The 27500-nt window shown below is 36.7% G+C and overlaps 1 protein-coding gene across 1 annotated transcript in view; it reads right to left on the minus strand.

Moving 5' to 3' along the window:
- Positions 1-27500, minus strand: part of LOC137620718 (G-protein coupled receptor GRL101-like) — a 111230-nt gene that overhangs the window by 55156 nt on the left and 28574 nt on the right. The window contains exons 2-4 of the mRNA XM_068351077.1: positions 19309-19380; positions 2215-2286; positions 1458-1529 (exon numbers count right to left, since the gene is read on the minus strand). The gene's annotated coding sequence lies outside the window, so the exon portion shown is untranslated. The remainder of the gene's footprint in view (positions 1-1457; positions 1530-2214; positions 2287-19308; positions 19381-27500) is intronic.

A 27500-nucleotide genomic window follows, 5' to 3' on the forward strand; every position in this document is an offset into this window, starting at 1 on the left:
GGATAATTGTGTTACTTATACGGACGCAGAACATCTCACTTTTAGTTCAAGACCCTTATGGCATAGCACAATACTTAATCTTATTTTGGCGCATCATAAAAGTTGCAAGGAAAATAATATAAATACAATAAATGTAACTCGTATAGTTAATAGGATAAAATAAGATCGTTATACACATTATACAACATGTGGATGTGCAAAATCAGTGGAAAAATAAGAAAATTAAATTGTACTTATGACATTTATCCAAGAGCATTGCCTTTAAGCCATTTATGCACAGTTTAGAATAATTATAATTAGAACGTCTAACTCTACAGCACTGTTACCATGAAGATCAAGCTGTGACCCCAATGCATTCAGATTGCAGAAATGCAAGGGAATGTACTGGGGAATAAGAAAAGATCTAGAACCTTAAAAGACTACAATCTACCATCCCGGGTGAATTCACTACAATTTATTTTAAGCAAATCTTCAAGGATAACAAATTACAATCGTTAGTGCCATAGTATGTAGAGTATGAAGCAATTAAACGAAGATATCAAATGCAACCAGCAAAAAGGAGGAACTGTTAAAGCTTTCGGTAACTGAAATACAATGTACACAGCTTTAGTAAGATTTTTTTTTTTTTTTTGAAGGCTTAAAGGCCGCTCACGAATGGCAAGGGACAGTGACATTACCCAATCGAGCAGGACAATGCCCTACAGACTGACCATATACTGTACACACATGATCAGCGACCAAGCTCCCTCTCCACCCAAGCTAGGACCAAGGAGGGCCAGGCAATGGCTGCTGATGACTCAGCGGATAGACCTACAGGCTCCCCCCAAAACTCCCATCCTTAGCTCACAAGGATGGTGAGGTTGCAGCGACTAAAGAAATTAACGAGTTTGAGCGGGACTCGAACCCCAGTCTGGGGCGTTACCATATCGGCCACCATCAGCACAGATATTTATCAAAATCTTTATCCTCGTAATCCAGTGACAGGTACAGAACTTCCCTTAGTGCAATAAACAAACTTGTACGAAAAAGTTACCATAAAATCAGGAAGAGGACAGGAAAAAAAGCATTAATTTAACCATAAACGGCTGTCAACTAAGGAAAAATAAGTAGATAACCTAACGTTCAAAACAACCTAGAAAAACTTCTTGGAAGTAGTTAAGTAGGTGAATATAAAAGGAATCTCACATTCATAAAGAAATTTTTTTAGAAACAAAGATGGCCATCAGGGCTAATGACATTTTACTCTTCCCTTCAATGGCGGCGGGGAATGCAAATGACATTCGTAAACAAAGGGAAATTGGAAGGGTGGGATGTTGCCTGGGACAATTACAAACAAAAAGTAAAGGAACCTGGAGAGAGAGAGAGAGAGAGAGAGAGAGAGAGAGAGAGAGAGAGAGAGAGAGAGAGAGAGAGAGAGAGAGAGAGAGATAAATATGCATGGAACATGAAATACTCACAAGTAAGCCAGTCGAGGAAGACCTTGAAATGTCCGTCCACTCAAAATAGCCAACTCGTTATTCGTAAGATCCCTGTGTAAGAAAGCCAATGAATTAGAATTCCAGATATGGCAGGATTCTATCTTAAACCTGAAGATTTATTATCTCTGTCATTCACACAGCAGTTTGTGATCCTGGGATCCATTTGTTCGGATGTTTATGTTTTCTAGACTTCACGTATGATAAATTATCCTTAATCTTGAAGGATTTCATAATGTATGACGGTTGTGTGATCTAAAAAGATTTTAAAACTATAAATAGCATTATGTTGATAATTAAAAATAATAATAAATTTGAAGGATAAGATGAATAAGATGTTAGAAAAAAATCTAGTAGACATGAAAATGCCGACTTGAGAAATGAGGTACGATATTCCTTCTGTCAAATAAATATAAAACATTCATATAATATGCAATAAAAAATTCTATAAAATACCACACGCTTTTGTATGTTTTAGTTATGAAATTAACAAACACCCCTCGAAACCTACTTCCAATTAAATGCCTCTAACTCTTCCATAAACCACTCGGCTCCGGATTAAAAGTAAAGCCCTACTCTTTCAATCACTGGTTTCGATTTTACTTTTGCTGCTCTGATTGTTGACGGGGCATCACCAAATTGATTCCCACAAACCCAAACGTTTACGAATAATTGGAAGGACTTATCGAAGAGTAAGAGATAAGAGTATTAAAATATTACCATGTTAATGGACACTTACAGTTTCTGTAAATTCCTCAGTCCTGTGAATACAGCTTCGTCCAGGGACACGAGGTAGTTGTCCGAGAGGTACCTGAAAAAAGCATTATAACGTTTTAGCATAATTTTCCAACATATAGAGTTTATCTACTACTATAGTGGTGATCAATATTTAGATGCCAAAAAATGCAATGCATTGTAGAAAACCCAAAAGCTGTTAACAATTATGCTTGCTTAAAAAATGAGAAAATTAGTTCAAGACGATTTTTTATATCCCACGTTTTTTGTAAGAAAAATTAGTTTTCATTTCCTAGCAAAGCGTCTTTGTACTAAATCATAAACATTGAGTTGCAGTAAATGTGATGTAGGTCACCGTGCTAGTTTTATCCCCCAGTTATATGGCGGCTCTGTGGCATCCTAGGGATGTTACATAACATAAGTTAACATTATAAACATATGATAAGAAAGAACATTAACTCATCCAAGCCAGATGCAGGGAACGTAAGAGAAAATTTGAGAACATAAGTGAAGAGAGAGAGAGAGAGAGAGAGAGAGAGAGAGAGAGAGAGAGAGAGAGAGAGAGAGAGAGAGAGAGAGAGAGAGAGAGAGAGAAATTACAACTTGAATGTCAAGGAAATTAAAAAGTCAGTGAAATGAACTACAACAATGTTGCAGCTTTCCTTACACTTTTAGCAATAAGTAACGAACATACATTACACGTTACATTGTCTATCTAAGAACTCCTGTAGGAACAAGAAAGCATTCGTCCTCTTTTAAAGCAATGCCAGATATCTCCTAATCAATCTCTCCTTATAAGAGGCGAGACCCCACAAATGATACCCCAAACTTTCTACTACATAAATATTTAAAACCATGAAAGGTTAAAGCAATGCTGGTGCTATTATCATATATAAGAATTCTATAGCATAATAGTACATGGAGAAACCTCATAAACTGAGAGGTGAAATAAACCAGAGAGAGAGAGAGAGAGAGAGAGAGAGAGAGAGAGAGAGAGAGAGAGAGAGAGAGAGAGAGAGAGAGAGATTGCATCGGAAGTTTTGTTTGACAGAGATGAGAGACAAAGGCTTATCTAAAAAGGCTCCAACAGGGAAAATACCACAGTGAGGAAAAGAAAAAGGAAATCAGAATATTTCAAGAAGAGTAATGACATTAAAATAAATATCTCCTATATAAACTATAAAACCTTTAACAAAACAAGAGGATGAGACAGAAACGCGAAAGACCAAAGGTTTTACATAGCAGACCACAAAAAATTAAGAAATAAGGTATCTGTAAATAAAGAAAGAAAAACCATTATACAGTGGAGGATAGAGAACAATATTATACTATAATGCAACCTAAAAAGGGAATTATCGATTACAACTTGAACTATAAAGAATTCAAAAAGAGAAAGAATCGCATCCTAAGAGTTCAGGCGACCAAATAGTTGCAAAACTGAAAATTGATACTCGAACATAATACGACACATGAAATCTAAAGAAAATAAAAAAAAGAGAAAAACAAAGAGAAATTCAAAGAAAAAAAGGAAGTGTGTGGAAGAAAAACCAAAATATGAAAGATATTTGAAAAGCAGAGGATAGATGCAAGTTAAAGACCACAACACCCAACAAATAATGGTAAAGAAGATTGAAAGTGATAAGAACGAGTGACCGAATTGTTTCAATGACATGAAAAGTCCGTAAGACCAAACTGAATGACATACAGGCTAAATTAGATAAGAAAACTGGAAGTGAAAGACAGACCAAAAGAAGATGTAAAAATGCCATACACGAGGCTAGGTAATGAAGTAAGAAAGAGATATATAGCAGAAGACCTAGAATGAAGTCGGACTTATTACGTATCACACAAGCATTACAATGTCGGCCGAAGCAATTCTCAATAACAAATAAGCCTGGCAATACCATGGAAGGCCATCAGTTATGAAGAGAATACTAATTGGATCTGCTTCACCTACATTCCAAGACATTTACATTCGTTGTCAATTGTCTCCGTATCCAAGGGAAAAGTCGAAAGTCAATTGTATCCAGAAGTATTTTTGGTGTTAAGCGCACCTGCGTCCATTGGGAGTGTCAATGACTCCAGCATCTCTTCTTAATAATGCATTCCCTTATACACATGCACTGTTTTCTTTTATTCATTTATACAATATATATATATATATATATATATATATATATATATATATATATATATATATATATATGTATAATGTATAATATATATATATATATACTGAATATTTAGTGAATCAAGGGAGGAATTGCTAAAGATGATAAAAGATTTGAAGAGAGAAAGCAAAAATCTAGGACTGAAAATGAATATGAGTAAAACCCAGATAATTTTCAATGAGAAGGCAAAGAGACCACAAATTAAGGGTTATGAACGATCCTCTACAGATTGTTAATGGATTTACGTACTCAAGACAGACAGTAAGTGTTTCCCTAGGACATGAGACCGAAATTAAAAGAAGAATAAGCATGGGAAGGGGAGCTTTTGGTAAACAAAATGAGATTATGAAAAGTAAAATGTCACTTCTCTAAAAAGAAAAGAATTTAATCAGATGGCAGGACATATAATGAGAATGACAGATAATAATTGGACATTATGAAATAACAGAATGGGTCCCTAGAAATTGCAAAAGAAGCAGGAGAAGTTAGAGAAGACATTGGATGGACGAGCTAGGAAAATTTGCGAGTATAGACGGACATAAAAAAAAAAAAAGACCATAAACAGACGCGAGTAGAAGGACATGTCTGAGGCTATGTTCTGCATTGGACTACTTACGGCTGCTGATGATGATGATGGGTGTGTAACCATGTGTATTTTTTTTTTTTTAACCAAGGCCAACTTCCTTCCTCGAATTGTAGGGTTTCTATATCTCTAAGCCTTTATTAATGACGTTACCATGTGATTTTCTCAACTCCCAGCTGCTGTGTGTATCCAAACACACACACACACACACACACCCACATTGCCCAGAGCTTTCCCCACCCACTGTAGAGTCGATTAATGACAGCTAAGCTGAAGCAAAACTCTTACCACTCAATAAGTGTTCAGCACCATGTGACTAAGCATGTTATTAACTAACTAAATTACACAAGTAAACAAACACACGCACGCTCGCAAGCACACACTTAAATAAATAAATAAATTATATATATATATATACACATATATAAATATATATATATATATATATCTATATATATATATATATATATATATATATATATATATATATATACATATACATACATATATCTATCTATCTATCTATCTATCTATCTATCTATCTATCTATCTATCTATCTATCTATCTATCTATCTATCTATCTATATATATATATATATATATATATATATATATATATATATATATATATATATATATATATATATATATATATATAATGTTACTCAATCTACAAAAACAGATGAGTGGAAGGCACTCGTCTTTATGGTAATGATGACCCAATCTAGAAAATACAGAACTCAGCATCTCTAACACGACCATGGCATCTCATTCTGAATGACACCCTCCCTTATTTGTTGTATTCCAGTATAATCTATTTTTGGAATATGGGAGCACATCCGGTATGCTAACGTTAGTAACAATAATGGAAAATGATGAATCGTATAATCGCAAACCCTACAAACTGAGCTGGTAGGGCCTACATTTATACATGGAACATGAAAATCAACAAAAGGAATTAAAGACCCCTAGTCAGTCTTTCAATAAACAAACATCTTGGTGCAGCTGTCAGAGCCATCGTTGTTTATGCAATAGTTCTGCTACTTCGGTTCTCTTAAAAAAACTAATTTATAACTTTCCATAAACTACTTGTTCGTGCATGTCTAGGTGAGCTTGTGAGCTTATTCCTTCCACTTACAATCTTATAAATTCTTTCTTCTCAATTAGAAAAATGTAATTATACTTCTGTAACAGTTTTAGGACATGTATTAACCAAAATGTCTCCTATTTTCTATCATATGCAGGTGTATTACTTCTGTCTTTCCTTTTTTTTTTTTGGTTGCATAACTTATGTTTTATCTTGTAATTCATCGTGTCGATCTTCCTCAGTTTTCATTTCTTGCCTATTAAATGAGGTTCATTATAAATGAATATTGATGGGTTTAGGAAATATCTACTTATCCTGATCCTATTACAAAAGGCCAAACTACTCTAAATCATAAGAATATATATATATATATATATATATATATATATATATATGTATATATATATATATATATATATATGTATATATAATGTATATATATATACATATATACACACGCACGCACACAAACACACATACAAACACACACACACACACACACACATATATATATATATATATATATATATATATATATATATATATATATACATATATATATATATATATAAATATATATAAATATATAGTTAAGTTATAATCATTATGTTTCCTATGTATATTAATTTTGATTATTTGCGGAGAGTCGACACTCTTGACCAACGACATTTCGAATTACTCCACAAGTAAGCAGACAATCATTGACTTTTGGCTATGAGTTTTGAACGTACATTATTGCTGTAGATATTATCTGAAGAAGAAATGTAATATGCATATGTCATGCATTCTAGTGTTTTGAAGTCTAGTTATAACAGACAATCCTATGCAATTTCTAGTTTGGTTGTGATCATGAGCTGGAAATAAATCGATATAATAGCCTGGTTAATTCAAAACCGGCTGCGTCTGATGGTAGACTTAATTGCTTGTTCGGAATATTTTGACATAATTTAAATTAAAACCTGTTTATATAACGGTAGAGACTGAAAGTATGATCTGGATTTCTTTTAGTTGGGAGACGATCTTCTTTAAATGAAGGGCAATAGGATTTTATAGAAATCCTCATTATAGAGACAAACGCAAATCCTTGTCATCTTCTCTCATGGATAATGCATACCATATCAATATTTATTTCTCCCCATGGTTTCTTGAGAACCCAACAATCCATCGGATAAAAGAAACCATAAAAAGTGCAGTGAGCGTGTATCAAAGAATCGAGGACAGGTGGATTTTTGTTCAAAATATTCTGTGATCGTTTCACAACGAATGCTACAACTGGGGACGGATTTCTGAACAGAAGAGCTGCGCCAAACGTTACCTTAAGCTTTTGCTTTTATTTCAAGTTTTCTTTCTTTTTGCTTATCACGATTCCTCATACCCTTTTTTGCGTTGTATCCCCTTCGAGATATTTAAAAGAACCAGTGTTCAAGCTTTATGGCGGTTCATTTCATAAAACATTTTTTTCCTTTATCATACTTTTTTTTTTCATGAAATAGTTTCAGCTCATGATATATTTTTACATTAAACTATTCAAAATTATCTTCTTTATACACATATTTCTGCGATGCCGATTTGTAATGAATTTTCAATATAAAATCCAAATCAAATATATATCTAAATACACTTGCACGGACACATATATACATATACTTATAGATTCACACACACATATAGATGCAGTATATACATATACATATATATGCATATACTGTACAGAGATGAAAGGAGAAACTAATATCAAGACAGTATTACAGACAGTAGTTTCAATATTAAAAAAACTACATACTGTAACTGTTTGTATCAGTTTACATTTGACTTGAATGTAAATATTGCACTTTACGCTTCAGGGAGAAATGTTTTGCTTTTAGTATAAATGAATTCAATATCTCTTGCTATAGTTATTATAGAACCTCTTTGCTCTACAATTATAAATGGATAAACCCAAAGCTGATACTTGTCATATCAAGGATATATTCTTCGTCGAATTCATATAAATTACTAAAACAGTATAATTCTATTACATGAAAGTGTTTGCCTAATAAAATGTGTACTGTATACACGTTTAAAGGCCACTCATGAATGACAGAAGCAAGGGACAGTGAGTGACATCACCCTATCAAGAAGGACAATCCCCTCGAGACTGACCATGTATACATATGATTGGTGCCCAAACTAGTAAGAAGGTGGGCCAGGCAATGGCTGCTGATGACTCAGCAGATTATATATATATATATATATATATATATATATATATATATATATATATATATATATATATATATATATACACACACATAATTCTTACGAAGCTGGTTTAACATAAGAGTAGATTACTTAATTCACGTGTTTCATTTGTGTATTTAAGAGATATATAGCTAGCTCGTAAGGTGAGTTCCACTCATGTAAGATTAAATAAATGTATGTAAATTACATAAGACTTTCATCATTCATTTAGTTATATTTTCATTCAGTTCCAGATATGTAAATTTACATAATTTTAAAGAATTAAATTTTCATTTCACGTAGTTTGGTTACGAAATCTAATGTAATGTTGTTAAAAAGTATGCTATATGACACACACGCTAGGTATTGCATCATGTTCCCACGTGGTTGGAAATTGCATGAAGGTTCTACAATAGAACTTACTATTTTTCTTATGTTATGAGAAGAGGTGGGCGGAGTTAACAATAATAATATTAATAATAATCAGTTACAGATCAAAGACTCCCAATCCGGAAGAGCCTGAATCTAGGAACAGCTACTCACGGATTTTGAGTCTTAGCACCAACCCCTTGAATGGGCGATGTCTTATGATAGACCATGAAGTTCAATGACTCTCTTGGTCAAACCCCATGCGATCAAGAAAACTGTCTTTAATGTGAGATGGCGATTGGTTCCTTGGTGTAATGGTTTGTAGGGAGCACCCTTTAGGGACTGAAGGACACGAACCACGTTCCAATGCTGAGGTCTACCTCCGACTGGGGGCAAGTAAATCTCATAACAATATAGGAGGAGAGACAATTCCAATTCCTATCACCGCCGAGATCGAGAGAAGCTTTTCTTCCCGAATGTACACAAGAAACTACGCTATTGTTGGAATAGTGGTACTGAAGGGAGAGATACCCTTTTCACAACACCAACCACAGAAGACGGTCCACTTGGCCTAGTAGACTGAAGCTGAGGATCTTTGTAGGTATTCAGACATCCTTCTTGCAACCTGTTGTGAAAAGATTCTCTGCAAGAGAACATACTGATTAGTCTTCATGTACAAAGTCAGAGAGAAATTACTGCTTTTTGGAGGATGTTCACGTGTGGCTGTTTGAGTAGATTGTGTTGTCGAGGGAGTCCTCTCGATATCTCCATCAGGAGATGCAGAAGGTCCAGGAACCATTCTGCGTGATGCCATAGCTAAGCTATGAGTGTCATGGATAGGTTGATGGATGCTCTGGTCTTGTTGAGCACCATTCTCATCATACAGAACAGGGGAAAGGCGTACACATCGATGTTGTCCCACCTTTGTTGGAATGCATCTTGCCAGAGAGCCTGAGGGTCCTGGACTGAGGAACAGTAAAGCTGAAGCCTGATGTTCAGGGATGTCACGAACAGATCCACAGTTGGGGAACCCCACAAAGTCAGGACTTTGTTGGCTATCAGTTGATTCAAAGATCATTAGGAGCCCACTAACTGAGTTGCTCTGCTCAGGTTGTCAGCGAACACATTCCTCTTGCCTAGAATGAAGTGAGCTGATAGGGACACGGAGTTGTCTTCTGTCCATCTCAACGTCTCTACTGCTAGATGGCATAGGGGCTGGGGAAAAGGTACTGCCTTGTTTGTTCATATAAGCCACTACTGTGGTGTTATCGCTCATCAGAGCCAATGACCCACCATGAACTATGAAATTTACATGCTGGTACCTTTTGGACTTGGACTATAGCCCTGAGGCCATGTGGTGCAGCTTGTGGGCTTCCACCTTCCTTAAATGCGTCTGTATAGAGCATCAATTCCAGGGTAGGGACGAAAAGGTCTGTCCCTCTGTAGAGGTTCTTGTCTGCCACCTACCACTGAAGGTCTGTCAGCTGCTCCAGTCCCATGGGAACCAACGTATACAGGAAAGTAGGTGTGTTAACTCCACCTGGATTTCAGTTGCCACTGGAGAGATGGTATTCTGAGGTGGCAGTTGGGCACTAGACAGGCCAGGTATGCCAGGTGACATAGGACACACAACCACTGCTGGCTGTAAGCTCTTTTTATCTGAGGAATGGGCTTGCTATCTTCCTCAGCCTGTGTACTCTGTCGTCTGATGGAAATACTTTCTGCAATTAGGTATCCATAATCATACCGAGGTATACCAGTATCTGGGAAGGGAGCAGGGATGACTTCTTGAGGTTTATCACGATCCTCAGATCCTGACAAAACTTTAGCAGTCTGTCTCGGTGCTGAAGAAGGGTAGCCACCGAGTCTGCTAGGATTACCCAATCGTCGAGGTATCGTACGAGAAGAATGCTGATCCTGTGAGCCCAAGATGATACAAGGACGAACACCCTTGTAAGTAGTACCTGGGGAGCTATGGAAAGACCAAAGCACAGCATCCTGAACTAGTATCGACTGTTCTCGTGTATGATTTGGAGACTTCCTTGAGGACGGATGAACTGGGATCTGGAACTGTGCGTCTGTGAGATCCAGTGAGCACATGAAGTCCTGAGGTCTTACCGCTTGTCTTTGTCTGCTGTCTCCATTCTGAACTGAATCAGAAGAACAAACCAAACTTGTTCAGAGCTGGCCTCCAGCCTCCAGACACCTTCTTCACAAGAAAAAGTCGACTGAAGAAGCCTGGAGAGCCGTCAGGGACCTTCTGGAGAGTGCTTTTTTCCAACATGGTCAGGGCTTTTGCCCGGAGGGCCAGCTCCTGTGCAGATCCCTTCGAGTAGGAGCCCGATAGGACTGGATCCTGAGTCAGTAGAGGGAGAGATTGAGTGAACAGGACACGATACCCTGAACAAATCATGGAGACTGTCCAAATATTGGTCCCGTGCTGCAGCCATCTCTATCAGCGGCATTGCAAGCATCCCCCCACTGGTGGGCAGGTGAGAAAATTCCCCTCCCTAGCAGGAGCTAACTACTCTTCTTCTCTTACTACCTTTACCTACTCTTGAGGACTTGGAGCCCTTTTGTTCTTTAGCAGGAAAGAGCTATTTAGACACCCTTTTGAAGGCCAATGCTGTCCTTCTGGTCGATAGTTTAGTGCTCTATGGCTGCTTCTTGGCAGGTGGAGCCTTACTGTAAAGCCTGGAAATCAAGGCCCTATGATGAAGGAAGTTCGTGTTGGACTTCCTCTATCGTTCAGTCACCCTCCCGACCTCTTCTGGCTTGAATAAAGACAAGCCGTCTAAGGTGGAGTTTCTGAGCTTCGTAACCTCAGCCTGGGGGACCTCAGTACGGAACCTTTCAATCACTGCATCCCGACGCCTGAGAATTGCGTTCGCCCACAGGTTGACAATCTGGTGAGCGGGAAATTCTTTGGTACGAGAACCAGACAATAGGAATGTTTCCATGGACTTCCTTATAGAATCCTTGGACTAATCCTCTGTTCTAACAAGGTGGCCCACTGATCCCAACCATAGATCTAGCCACTAAGTAGCCTGCATGGCATACTTCACCACCTTCTCCATGCTTAGGATGTAGAAAAAAGGAGGCTGAGAGCCCAAATAGTCTTGAACGAGACTCACCTCGAGAGGAACTCTACGGAGGAGTCTAGAGACAAAGCTGGAAGGGGCTTGTCCATGACCTCGTAGTATCTCTTCTCCTGGACCAAAGGAGGGGAGAGGAGCTTGGTTGGTGGGCTGCTGGCCTTGAGTGGTTGTTGGGTACTGTAGACATGGTCTAAGACTGTCTTTACCCTCTTTAGGAGCCCTCTCCGGGTCAACTAACCCATTGAGGCCCCTTATGTAGGCTAAGACTTGCTAAAAGGCATATTCAGACTCCTTGTGCTCATCTCCGGAGCTGAACTTAGGACCTGCAGCCCTGGGTAGATAGTATTCCTCAAAGTCCAAGTCATCATCCACCTACGAGATCACCTATAGTAGCTATAATAGCCCAGGGTTGGCCGGGGTCGTCAATTGAAGGAATGTCGCTTGCAGTCGCTCCTGCCATTGGGGAGAACACTCAGGCTCTCTCTTACAGAAGAGCTGCCCTTGCTTTCATATCTTGGGCACCATCTTGGTGTCCTTTGATTCTCTGCAAGGTGGCAGGAACGCTTCCAGCAGGGAAGGTTTGGAAGGTTCCTGTCCTCCTGTCGAGATCATCATCCGGAAGCCTGCAGATGGGTCGAAGTTCTCGTGGAACAATTTCGATCTGTGAAGGCCAGAAAGTAGGCATGAGGGTGATCTCCCGAGAGGATCCCAAACCGTAGCTTGTACGAGGATGGTGGAGGTCAGCCAGAGGAGGAGTTGGATTCCACAGTCTTCTCTCATCTTTGTGATAAGGACCGATGTCAACTGAAGACGCGAAAAGTCTTGCTGAATGTTCGCCAAACCTCTCACAGCTTCATAGGGCCTCCTAATGGGCGCGATGAACATCAGGGGGTCCGAGGTCCAGAAAGAGACAGGTCTTCTCCTAGGGTAAACTGGAGGAAAAGAAGAAAAGACCAATTTCTCCAAAGGGATCCTGGGCGTAGAAACTACTGCTGCTGTCTGCTTGGAAGGCTGCGCTGACTAGGTCGTCTGCAACAACCTGCCTGATCACCTTGAGCAGGGTATCGAACCATGATGGTAGTTTCCCCACAGTAGACAGGTCCAGAGTGTCTGAATGGAAGCCTACAGGTGGAGTTCGCTGTCTTGGTACCTGAAACTGTGATGATGCTGCTTACCTGGGTCATATCGGAAAGGCATCTGAAGATCCTCTTACATGGTCCTTTAGGGATATTCTGAGAGATGGAAACTTGTTGGGAGGTTTCCTTAAACTCCAGGATGGGAATAGGGTGTCTGCTCTTGTCAGCGAGCCCTGGCAACGCGTAGGCTGCTCCATAATGACTGTTAGTGGTCTTCGATGCTCATCCCTAGCCTGTCGAGGTGAAAAACTGAGATCACTCACAGGAGCTCGTCGATCGCGAGCAAAATAATGCATACTGCGCTCGGGAACGTGAAGATCACCCACAGACACGCAGTGATCTTGCACAGGAGATGGTGAGCGCTGGTGAGTGGCGATCACGAGTTTGTGAGCAGCATACCGAAACGCGTTGGCGAGCAACACACTGGCGAGTGACGCTTTGGCGAGCATCGCATTGGTGATTGGCGAGCCAGCGAGTGATGCTTTGGTGAGCGTTGCTTTGGTGATCGGCAAACAGGGGAGCGGCGCCCTGGCTAGCTTTGAGTTTAGAAGTGTTGAGTTGGCGGGAGGCGAAAAGGAGAGTAGTACGCTGCCAAGCATCTGGCATGGGACTGTCTGAAAGGTGAAGGGCAAGCTGGCATACAACGAGCTGGCGAGTAGCATGGCAATCAAAAAGGGGATAAGCAACTACGAGCTGGGGAATAGCGGGCTGTGATAGAGCATCTAGGAGCTGGTGAATGCTGAGTAGGTGAGCGACAATCATATGAACTGACAAACAGCGATCAGAAGAGGGACAATCACGGGCTGGAAAGTGACGATCACAAGATGACAATTGACAAGCACGAGCCAGCGGGTGACGATCACAAATGAAGCGGTAATCATGAGCGCGAGAATGGCAAGATGATCATCGATATCTGGAGCTGGAGCGCTACTTCCTGACGAACGTCTAGACGAATGCATGAGAATGCGGTCCCTGGAAGACACAGAGATCCTCTGTTGGCGAGAGCTCTCATCGTCACTAGCAGAAAGTAAGCGTTGGGGCAGCAAGCAGGCTCGCTAGTCTCGTCGCCACACACGACTAGCAGGGGCAGGAGAAGACAGAAGGTGGGTCTCGCAGACAGCAAGGGTGTCCATGACAGCACTCATGAAAGAGAGGACTTCTACCTCGGAGGACACAGGTAAGGTCTTCTCTGGGCCCGGCGATGAAAGAGCTCAACCACAATGTCTTTAGAAGGCGGCCCTGTAGCCCCGAGCGACAGCCAAACCTGCGAAACATCAGAGAGAGCGGATACCCCAAAGGGAGGGGGCGAAGTTGCTTCTCTAAGGGAAGCAGCAACGTTCCTGGAGCCCCTGAGTTGTCTAAAGAGTTAGCTGCTCATAGCTCCTACTCGACCAATCCTAAGGAAGAGACAGACCGAGCATGAGCTTTGAGAAGAGACCAAGATGTCCAAGGTTTCTTTGCCCTCAAGGACCCAAAAGGCGAGGAATATCTCTTGGACTTCTTGCACCAACACCCTAATCTCTCCCACAGGAAGGCAGACCACTACCTACATTCCTCACAGGTGTTACCCTGGTCACAGCACCGTCCTCAGCAGGTAGGATACAACGAATGGGGGTCGGTCTCGACGGAGGACATAAAGGTCCCTAAAGAGTGTCCTTTAGGCCCTGGACAAGGCCGCACGATGGACGGCAGAAGCAACACGCAAACTTAAAAGAGAATAAGAATGAAAATATTCAATGGCCAAGTCTTTTGAGAGAGCCGGGAGCAGAGAGCGGACAAGTGGCTCAGACACACTGGTGTGTGAGCGAGATCGTATGGGTTTGTATTAGTGTCAGAACAAATAACTATACAGTAATGAGTATTTTGAAGAAAAGTTGCTTCTTCATAATAATATAACTTTATCCTACAAGATATATAAGGGAGATTAATATAAACCTTGCGATTCTTATTCAGAAAGAGAAGTCTACATTATTCTACGGGAAAGTGCGATACAAATCTCTCATTAAACTAGGGAAAAGAAAAATTAGTTGCAATCAGGACCAAGAAATACCCTCACACAACGCCAGAAGATATAGAGGCACTTGCGACGGTAATGAATATTGCAACACATCTATATAAACAAAGTTATTAAAAAAAAAAATTTCGTATAACAAAATGTGTTTGAAATTTAACATCGATGACACCCATATATATATATATATATATATATATATATATATATATATATATAAATATATATATATATATATATATATATATATATATATATATATATATATATATATATATATATATATATATATATATATATATTTAAATAAATATATAAATTATATATATATATAAATAAATATATAAATTATATATATATATATTTAAATAAATTTATAAATTATATATATATATATATATATATATATATATATATATAATTACATACATATACCAAGGCACTTCCCCCAATTTTGGGGGGGGGGGGTAGCCGACATCAACAAATGAAAAGAAAAAAAAAAAAAAAAAGGGGACCTCTACTCTCTATTTTCCTCCCAGCCTAACAAGGGACTCAACCGAGATCGGCTGGTACTGCTAGGGTGCCACAGCCCACCCTCCCCCATTATCCACCATAGATGAAGCTTCAAAATGCTAAATCCCCTACTGCTCCTACCTCCGCGGTCATCTAAGGCATTGGAGGAAGCAGCAGGGCCTACAGGAACTGCGTCACAATCGCTCGCCATTCATTCCTATTTCTAGCACGCTCTCTTGCCTCTCTCACATCTATCCTCCTATCACCCAGAGCTTCCTTCACTCCATCCATCCACCCAAACCTTGGCCTTCCTCTTATACTTCTCCCATCAACTCTTGCATTCATCACCTTCTTTAGCAGACAGCCCTTTTCCATTCTCTCAACATGGCCAAACCACCTCAACACATTCATATCCACTCTAGCTGCTAACTCATTTCTTACATCCGTTCTCACTCTCACCTCTTCGTTCCTAATCCTATCTACTCGAGATACACCAGCCATATTCCTTAGACACTTCATCTCAAACATATTCAACTTCTGTCTCTCCATCACTTTCATTCCCCACAACTCCGATCCATACATCACAGTTGGTACAATCACTTTCTCATATAGAACTCTCTTAATATTCATGCCCAACCCTCTATTTTCTACTACTCCCTAACTGCCCACAACACTTTGCAACCTTCATTCACTCTCTGACGTACATCTGCTTCCACTCCACCATTTGCTGCAACAACAGACCCCAAGTACTTAAACTGATCCACCTCCTCAAGTAACTCTCCATTCAACATGACATTCAACCTTGCACCACCTTCCCTTCTCGTACATCTCATAACCTTACTCTTACCCACATTAACTCTCAACTTCCTTCTCTCACACACACTTCCAAATTCGGCCAAGCTTCTCTTCTGTGTCTGCAACCAGTACAGTATCATCCGCAAACAACAACTGATTTACCTTCCATTCATGGTCATTCTCGTCTACCAGTTTCAATCCTCGTCCAAGCACTCGAGCATTCACCTCTCTCACCACTCCATCAACATACAAGTTAAACAACCATGGCGACATCACACATCCCTGTCTCAGCCCCACTCTCACCGGAAACCAAGCACTCGCTTCATTTCCTATCCTAATCCATGCTTTACTACCTTTGTAGAAACTTTTCACTGCTTGCAACAACCTTCCACCAACTCCATATAACCTCATCACATTCCACATTGCTTCCCTACCAACTCTATCATACGCTTTCTCCAGATCCATAAACGCAACATACACCTCCTTACCTTTTGCTAAATATTTCTCGCATATCTGCCTTAATGTAAAAATCTGATTCATACAACCCCTACCTCTTCTAAAACCACCCTGTACTTCTAAGATTGCATTCTCTATTTTATCCTTGATCCTATTAATCATTACTCTACCATACACTTTTCCAACTACGCTTAACAAACTAATACCTCTGGAATTACAACACTCACGCACACCTCCCTTACCCTTATATAGTGGTACAATACATGCACAATCCCAATCTACTGGTACCATTGACAACACAAAACACATATATATAATTAAATATATAAATTATATATATATATATATATATATATATATATATATATATATATTCAAATAAATCTATAAATATATATATATATTTAAATAAATCTATAAATATACATATATATATTTAAATAAATATATAAATATACATATATATATATATATATATATATATATATATATATATATATATATACATATACATAAATATACGCATATTATATATATATATACATATACATATATATATATATATAATATATATATATATTTATATATACATATATATATATATATATATATATATATATATATATATATATATATATGTATATATTCAGTTCGATTCGTATCCCCGCAATCCAGGACTCTTAGTATTTGATCCACTGTTTTTTTCTGAGATCCAACAGATTCCTTTTCAAAAATCCTTTTACCATAAGGATCAACACACAAACATATAAAAACAGAGGTAATAAAAATAGCTTGAGAATTCAGCGTCTCCCAATACATGTTGTTACTCGCGGATATTTCAAGGATTAAATTAAAGATATCAAAGTCCAAAGGGTATAAGAGGATAAGAATCCTCTTTACTGAAAGTTCAGAACATGCCTGCAACGAAAGCTACTTGCGTAGATTACGAAAGAGAGAGAGAGAGAGAGAGAGAGAGAGAGAGAGAGAGAGAGAGAGAGAGAGAGAGAGAGAGAGAGAGAGAGAGAGAGAGAGAGAGAGCAATTTCAACCTTGAGTTTCTAAGCTTTAAACTTTAAAGGATTTGCCTTTTCCAAGATCCTTTATCATACTTTTTGCAGAGGTTACTATTTCTCAGTTTTTCAAACTTATGCTCTTTTATCCATAAGAAGCTTGATATTTCATCTAAACTTATAAAAGGAGTAACCTGTTTTAAAAGATGAAGAAAATCATATCTCTATTATTCATTCAGATGACAGATTCATTCGTATGATCCCTTTTGTACGAGACTGGCAAATAGGCTCAGTTATACAACCTAGCTTTGATGTTTATAGGTTAATCTGCAAATTACATCTTAATTTTTCAAATTGCACTCGAGCATGATATGCGTAAAAAAAAACAAAAATAAAATAAAGCCTCAACTTTTTCAAAAATCCTCCGACATCATTTCAATGTTAATTCGCTATCTTTTCTTCTGAAAGCCAATTCACGCTATGAAATCCTTGAAATTGGATACCCTCGGAAACTTTCAAAACAAAGGGGAAATCATAAAATCGTTTATTTTCCGTGAATACTCGGCAATTACCACTACAAATGAATAAGTGGCTTTACAGGGGTGCAGTTGGTGAAGGTAATTAAAACTGATAAAGAAAATATTCCCCCAAGAACACGTCTCGAGTTACCAAATTTATTTACTATTTGATTTCACTCGAACAGTTAATATTTTAATCATGTAGTGTTGAAAGGTGATGTTTAATCGCTTACAATAACACAGCAACCCTTTTGACGTTAAGTGGTTTAATTCCAATCAAAACCTGACAAGCACAGTTGCCTTCTTGACTAATGATCTTGGATTAATCACACAATCACAATTTTGATGAACAACGATATTCATTTTGGTAAATTGGGGACAATCTTAAAAAAACAAGAAATGAGAATCCTTATGAATAATGTATGTTCAAACCGTAAAATGACTCAGACATTAAACATAAAAACATTTATAAACCAGGTATGAAAGATGAAGTTTTTTTGCATCCGTAATGATGCATTTTATGATCTCTCTCTCTCTCTCTCTCTCTCTCTCTCTCTCTCTCTCTCTCTCTCTCTCTCTCTCTCTCTCTCTCTCTCTCTCTCTCTCTCTAATATGATCCCTTACAAAAAAGATGTTATTTTTCCTTTTAACGATGGGAAGCTAAGAATACGAATTAAATGAGTTGTAAGAAGAGGGGAAATACCACATGTAATGTTTATCACTCTTCCCTTGCCTAAGAGGGGTTGTGAAATGACTCTCTTCCATAGTGAAAACATATTTGAGAGAAAATTTACTAAAATTTGCCCCGAAACTTACACAATTATTAAAAACATTCAAGAGGAAAATTTCTTTGCAAAACTATTACCTGGTTAAACGATATAAACTGCATGCAATACTTATACGCTTGTAAGTTTCTTGTGCAGCGACAAATAAGTAAATAGATAAATACTTAAGTAAATAAATAATCAAATAAACAACTAAATATAGGAATAAATGCCAACATTATGCAAGGAATTGGGGTTTAAAGATCTCATCCTATCATCTGAAACCTTTGAGTACAACATGAAAGGCACTGCCATATCTGTTTGATGTTCAAAGATGTAAGGTAATCATACCAAGTACAATACTTACAGTGTCGTCAAGTTTCTGAGTCCGACAAACGCTCTGGGGGCGATCTCCTGTAGCTGTTGACTGCTCAAGTCACTAAGGAAATAAAAGGATTTCCTATTATACCATCTTATAAATCATCTAAAAAAGAAGTTACTTAAAAGTTATTACCACAATACTTTACATTTTACACAACGTGACTTAATTGATTTGGATAATTTAAATCTGTTCAAAACAATTACAAAGTGATACATGTTTACAAGCGACATGTAATACCAAAATCTGTACTAGATTTTTTTTTTCACAATATACGAAACGCAATTTGAGTGTGAAAGCGTCAAGTAGACAAATGTTTTCTCTAAAAAGAGCCGTCAAATGACTTTGCTTGGGAAAACAACAAATTAAGATGAAATAAACTGCTCCTTACCTTTGTCTTTTATGTATGGTTCGTCATAAATATACTAAATCATATACAAAAGTTTTAAGCCACTATCAACATGTCCCCTGAGCTTTAGTAAGGAAAAACCATCAAACACATAAGTATGAAAGCAGCCTACGGTGGGCAGCACTAGCAAGGGTTACCCTACTATTCACGAGTGACGAGCGACCACATTGCTTCACTTAAATTGACAAACCAAAATGATGCTCTGTGCAAGCTATAATCAAAATATCCTTGAAATCCCTCAATGATTATGTACACAAGAGGAAATTCTCAAGTCCTACTTTACAACAAAATGAGAAATTTTACTTAAAAGTAATTATCAAACCTAACCATCTTGTAACCCTCCTAGATTCATGACGAGTGCAAAGTACTGTGTGAGGTTATCTATTAATACGTAATGTATCACTTTCTCATATAACAGATAACTAAAAATCAATAACATTGTATAATTTTAAACGATTTTAGGGAATAACCATTTACGAAAAATTCCGTGACTGGCAAAAAAGAAAGAAAAAAAAAACAGCGACTTTCACAACTCCAAGAATATTTCTAAAGATTATAGTCGTTCTATAAACGTTACGACCGAAAACTTTAATTCAGGAAACTCCCACTACATAATATCCAATTAAAACTGGTTCATAACGAATTCAGGTTCCTTTAAATCACCTGAAAAAAATAATGAGGTTTGGTAATATGTATGCAAAATCGGCTTTTATCAAGTATATTACCCAATGGATTTCCGTACATAGTGTAAGTATATCTACCACACCAATCATATAGAGGATAATAAGATTATAACACTTAGGTGTAATTTTCTTCTGAATCAAAATTCCCCCCACTTCTGCCGGCGACATTTTTCATTCCATAAAAGTTTTGATAACCTAAAACTTTTGAAAAAGATTTTGAACAACCTGAATGACTTAGCTATTTTCAAATACAGAAGCCAAAGTCACAGTTTTTCTTTCTTTCGGCTTCTCTCCATACTTCTATCACTTCAGTCTCTCCTTAATACTTTTACTTTTTACCTCCGCCAGGAGGTTATGTTTTCGGTTCGGTTTGTTTGTTTGTTTGTTTGTTTGTTTGTTTGTTTGTTTCTCTGTTTGTCTGTCTGTCTGTGGACAACGTAGAGGCCACATTTCTACACGGAATCACTTCAAACTTGGCCAAGTAGTTCCCCAATGTGTATGGAAGAACTGATTAAATTTTGGTCAAGGTCACCCCAAGGTCAAGGTCACAGGGGTCACTGGTGTCACTATGACATAAGTGGCCATATCAAGAGACAGAAATAAAGCACTGACTTTTGCATAAGCCAACAGGGAAGTCCTAGTCCAGGCGCAACCCATGGGTGATGTTCAAATTTATAAAGGTCAAAGGTCAAGGTCATATTGGTGCATTATATCAATGTCATATTAAGTATCAGTGGCAAATGAACAAAGATCACTTGAAGGTCAAAAGTCAAGCAGGTCACTTGAAGGTCAAGGTCACGTGAAGGTCAAGGTCACGTGAAGGTCAAGGTCACCTGAAGGTCAAGGTCACGTGCGGAGGTATGTCCTCTACGAGGACCATGTCCGCGTTCAGGACTTGCTCACTTGTTACCCATGTAATACTTTCCCTTTCCTCGAGTGGTTTCTTTGTAATATGCGGTATAATAGAATTTTGATTTTCAGCGTCAAGTAGATTGATTGATTGATTGATTTGAGGTTTTCTGGTATCCTGACATCTAAGGTCATTGACGCCGAACAGCGCCAAATAGACTGCATCTACGAACACATCTGCATTAAAGAAAGCACACGTAAAGAAGGGGCTTCAACATAGCATTTTTTCTTCTTTTTACTATTCATGTTAATTGTTGGGGCTTGCTTCTTTTCATCACACTGAAGCAAAAATAAAGAAAGTTGTTAGTCTTCAAATTCCTTGAAACCTCCATTTGTAAGCTATACGAAAACACGACTAACTATAGTCCATTTCTTTTAGCGAGTCATATTTGCACCGACTCGCAGCGGTGCCCTTTTAGCTCGGAAAAGTTTCCTGATCGCTGATTGGTTGGGCAAGATAATTCTAACCAATCAGCGACCAGGAAACTTTTCTGAGCTAAAAGGGCACCGTTGCGAGTCCGTGCAAATATGACTCGCTAAAAGAAATGGACTATAGAACGGGCACTCGGTAGAGCGCATACCTTCGCCTATATCATGGTGTATACTTCAAGATAGGCAGTTGAACTATGCACATATTGGCACTAGTTTCATGCATATCGGATAAAACTTCTCATTGGTATAAGAAAAAGACGTATTTCACCTTTTAATTGCCTTGACTTCGATATTTGACTTAATCACCTTCAAAATCTAATCAAATTGTCCTTGAACCGTGGCCAATCATCCCACCAAATTTCACGAGAGCAGATATCACGTATATCACGAGGTAAGCAATTGGATTATGCATATTTTGGCACTAGTTTCATGAAAATCGGATAAAAATTGGCTACAAAGGAGAGAGAAAAAAAAAAAAAAAAAAAAAAAAAAAAAAAAAAAAAAAAAAACTTTTTTGAACTCATTATGACCTTTGCCTATCACTACCAAAATCTAATCAAATTGTCCTTGAACCGTGATCAATCATCCCACCAAAGTTCATGAAGATCGGCCAACCAGTTTTTGAGTTATGCGAATCACAAACACAAAATCAGACATACAAACATACGTCTATCAAAACAACCATCGCAATAAAGTTGGGGAAGATAATAAAAAAAAAAAAAATGCCGGTAATTTAATGAATGCATTAATACAGTTAATATTCAGCTAATACTGAGAATCACGGGAACAAAATTTCTTTCTTCGACGAGTGATATATAATCCAATAAGAGAGACGAAATCATAAGGGGAATTTCCTTTTTTTCTCCAGGAAACAGACACAGATGATCGTAAGTAATGGTAATAACAATTATCACCAAAATCTTCATTAACATAATTGGGAAGGGAAAAGTTGTAGGAACGCTAATGGATACTCATAAGCTCACAAAGAATAAAAGTGAGAGAGAGAGAGAGAGAGAGAGAGAGAGAGAGAGAGAGAGAGAGAGAGAGAGAGAGAGAGAGAGAGAGAGAGAGAGAGAGATTAACGCAAGTATTATACTTTTCAGGTATTAGCTACAATAACTGAGGAACTACTTCAGGTCTATGTATAATATACAGAGATTAATACACACACAGACACACACATATATATATATATATATATATATATATATGTGTGTGTGTGTGTGTATATATATATATATATATATATATATATATATATATATATATATATATATATATATATATATATATATATATATATATATATGATCCTTCGCGGTTAATGTTAAGACTCCCACTACATTTATTACTTAAGGAACTCGAACCCGAGATCAATACAGTTGACAAATCTACATTATCTGAGTGGGAGAGTAAGCCTAACAATTTAGCCTGTTTTGATCGAGAAATAACGGCCGTGAAGAATAGACTTCAATATTGCAAGAAGTGAACCGAAAGCTTCGTGAGATCGTAATGAATTATCTAAAGCCTTATGAAAAACCATTCATGTATTTTAACACTTTCCTCAGAATTTTCCATTTCAAAGAATCTTAAATTTTTCCTTTATCAATCTTTATTACTTAATTTTTCTGAATTTCCAAATATATTTTTATATCAAATTTTCACTGTCATTGTCTTTATTTTGATGTGCAAGTCCATCGTTCAACAAATGTAGCTCTGGCGAATAGTCACTTCAAGTGATTCGAAATACGTGTCAACACCAACTATCAAATGTGAAAAAGGTTAATCCTGTTTTCGTCATATATACATATATATATATATATATATATATATATATATATATATATATATATATATATATATATATATATATATATATATATATATATATATATATATATCTATATCTATATATATATATTATATATATATATCTATATCTCTATATCTATATATATTATTTCTATCTATTTATCTATCTATCTATCTATCTATCTATCTATCTATCTATATATATATATATATATATATATATATATATATATATATATATATATATTACTTGTGTATACTTATAAATGGTATGTACGCTCTGAAATAAGTAGCCTACATTCATACCAACGCCCTATATCTTTAGTTACACCTGCAATGAAGAATGACAGTCACAGCTATTACATTACAGATCTCCCGAAGGTTCTTAATCTCATGGAAATTGAAATAGAAGGCAATCCAGACAATGGTCTCGGCAATGCATCGGCCGAAGAATAAAGGATTCTGAATGATCTCGCGTCACACTAAAGGTCACAAGTGATCGAATCTTTAAAGTAACATGTATCGATTATAACATATTAAACAGATAAAAGACGTAAAGTAAAAATGTCATACAATCAAAAATATGAAAATATAACTAGAAAAACAATCTAATTAATTGGCAAAATAACCAAAAACATTGCATAATAAGCCATACTTAAAATAAGTCTTACCACTAATCATGACTAACTTTCAACTTCAACAAAAAGTTTTAAAAAACAACCGAAAAACAAAAATACGAAAATATATGAATAATTCTAAATGTCTGCAACATCAGAGCCACAGACCTCCTGAATATTTCCCAATGAACTTCAAGACGAATGCCACATCGAGAGAAGCATTATGATGTTTCCTTTGAAGAGGGTTTCATAAAATTGATTTTCATGTGGCTTTGCCAAGCCCTTCAGACATCTCCATGCCATAATACGAATGCCTTTTGCAATGCATAACATTTGCTGGCGCAATTCACTTCAGATACGGTTGTCAAGTCTTATGATTGAGTCAGAGCATAACAGGATTTTCGTAATTTTCCTCAAAATATGGCTGCTGTTATGTAATACACATGGCTTAAAAAATTGTATACTACATCATCGACTTTTTAAATTTAAAGACAATTTTTCGCAATGTGGTCTGATCCCCAATATCAAATGTGATGTGCGCTAGGTTACCTATGAATGATAAAAACAAGCAATTCTTGCAATTAATCCAAAACAAAGCAAAGTATGACAAATCAAACAACCAAATTCGCACATCGCTCTTCCTTATAAAACATTCTGTCATTCGATATTTGATTTTGCAAATGATTTTATTTTCTATTGAAATTCGTCAAACGATTTTCTGCCGAACAGACAACCTATAAACTACGAATCAATGGAATCCTATATAATCAAAGACCTGAATTGCAGTCTTTTCTCTAAACTAGTGTCGTTCATTATATCTACATAACTAAACTACTTCAAAATAATATGATCCATTCCTTCACTCATGTTAGCCTTTTTATCTCATCTACGAATCTCCTTATTTTTTTCATTACAAATTCTTATTACGCAAATGACCAATAAGAGTCTATAATTTTCAAAACATATCCGTACTCGAACGAAAACATGAAAATTATCATAATATCTGCAACTGCTAAAATGAGCAAATATATTTATTCGTGTCACGAATGTCAAGCACAGACAGCTTTGATGAATGGCGGAACAAAATTTCGAATAACATGCTGCTTGTGATGAGGGATTTCAAGGTTGGTGATGAAACTCACATATATGATAGCAATCAATAATGTAAATATATTTTCATTAGTATTCATGTCCAAACAATCTACATAAGGCGATATGATAATTAAGGGTTTTACTCATTCGTGGATTTCTGTAAAAATAAGAACGCAAAGGTTTCGCACACTTTCCGAAGCAGCCACAGCCATGCATCCCCACACTACTGTTCAACGACACCAGCACTTCGTGAACTCTTTCGGTAAACATCAGACACCGTTTACACAGACAATTTTCTGATCAAGTGTACACTGTTATTGGAAATCATAAAAAACCGACAGGAGATTTAGGAGTAAAGTTAAAGTATAAAGATTTGATTATTGCATACATCATTAGGCTGATTGGTGATATTGAAGAAAAGTTGTAAAGACCAATAAAAGAGTTTATCAGTACGCAAGAGGAAATATTAGACAGTGGATACCAGTTATGAAGAGAAATGGAACTAGATGGAATGCGAAAGCTGGAAGAGGTTGATTCATATGTGCCTTTGGGATCATTTTGATAAATGAAGAACTGAACGAAAATGAAAGTTGTAAAACAAGTAAAACAGACAGTAGCAGACGCACTTGTGAAAAAAAAAAATTGTTGGATCAAATGCATATGAGAAAGAGATATTTATTGATTTTGGTATTTCAAACAGCATGGAAGTTTTAAACAAAAATAATGGCAATAATTTCCCTCCTTTCAGTGATAACAAACATTATTTTCTAATAAGGATGGCCAAAGGATCCCAAAAAAAATACGAGTAGACGTAAAAATATGAGTATTGACATCTGACGACAAAATCAATTGCACAAACAGTAAAACAGTTAACAATATTGAGACTCCATTCACGGGAATAGTCTGAAAATGAGTAACCCTTTCCATATCTCTTCGTTATAAAATTTATAAAACATTTCGACACTTTATATTTGAATTCACAAATGGAAAATAGTCACAGTACCAAGTAGGTTTTGAACGGCTTTAGTTTTTTATTTTACATTTTACTTTTTATTTATTTTCTAATTTTTTTTTGCATGATAGGACAATAAAAATTTCCTATGGAGAAAACTGGTTATCTATTTGTTCCTACATCTTCCCATCAACAACTTTGAAATTTGGTGTGATGATGTAGTGCATCAAGTTTAGTTAATTTTTTTGTTATTGTTCAGGTTGGTGATTAGGTAATATGAGAAGGAAGAAATTGCACAATGAAGAACTATCACATAAGTTCAATCCTTTTTCTATTATATATTCTGATGAGATAACATATTGCCGAACACGTTTGGAGAGACGAGGAGGGACTCCCATTTTGATGTTAACACTACAAAATCTATATAAAAAATATATATACCAAATTCACTGAAAACAGACCTACACACACACACACACACACATATATATATATATATATATATATATATTATATATATATATATAATATATATATATATATATATATATATATATATATTCTAAGAAAAGCATGATTACTCTGCTGTTGAATTGAAAAGAAAAAGTTTTGCAATATTTTCAAAAGATTGTTTTTATTCGATGTCTATCCAGTTGATTACAGGATCGATTTAGCAAAAAAAGAAAAAAAAATTGAGCTGGAGAACAACTCTTCAGGGAACTTGAAGCCAAATAGCAATCCAAAGAGAATAAATGAATTACCAACCTTCAATAAATGGAACGAATTATATAAGTTTTGTAATCAATGCAATATAAATTGTTAATACAATTTAATACCATTCATCTGATGTTCTATTTCCTCTCGAAGCCTGTTGGACGAAATTGCACACGGCTACAATGCGTTCAGCCAAATCCTACTATACAAAACCTGTTTACATTAATCCAAAAAGGGATGAGGAAAAGTATTCATAAACTGTTAACCGCGTGTCTGAATTCGAACAAAAACACAAGACCTATCGCACTATTTGCAAATAAAGAAAAGATACGGACCTTCGCGTATCATAATGGCCATGCCATAACAGTTTTAACGACTGGCATAACATGATTCCAAATACAGTAGTACACTGCTTGTGATGAGTTCATGCAGATAAACATACAATGCTGTGAAGTTGTATGCATATTTAAATGACCATGAACCTTATTCATGCATGAATATTCTAAGCCCTATTAATAAACATAAACATGTAACTGTACAAATATTTCAAATAAAATAAT

The sequence above is a fragment of the Palaemon carinicauda genome, chromosome 27 (assembly GCF_036898095.1).
Source record: "Palaemon carinicauda isolate YSFRI2023 chromosome 27, ASM3689809v2, whole genome shotgun sequence".
Classification (NCBI taxonomy): Eukaryota; Metazoa; Arthropoda; class Malacostraca; order Decapoda; family Palaemonidae; genus Palaemon; species Palaemon carinicauda.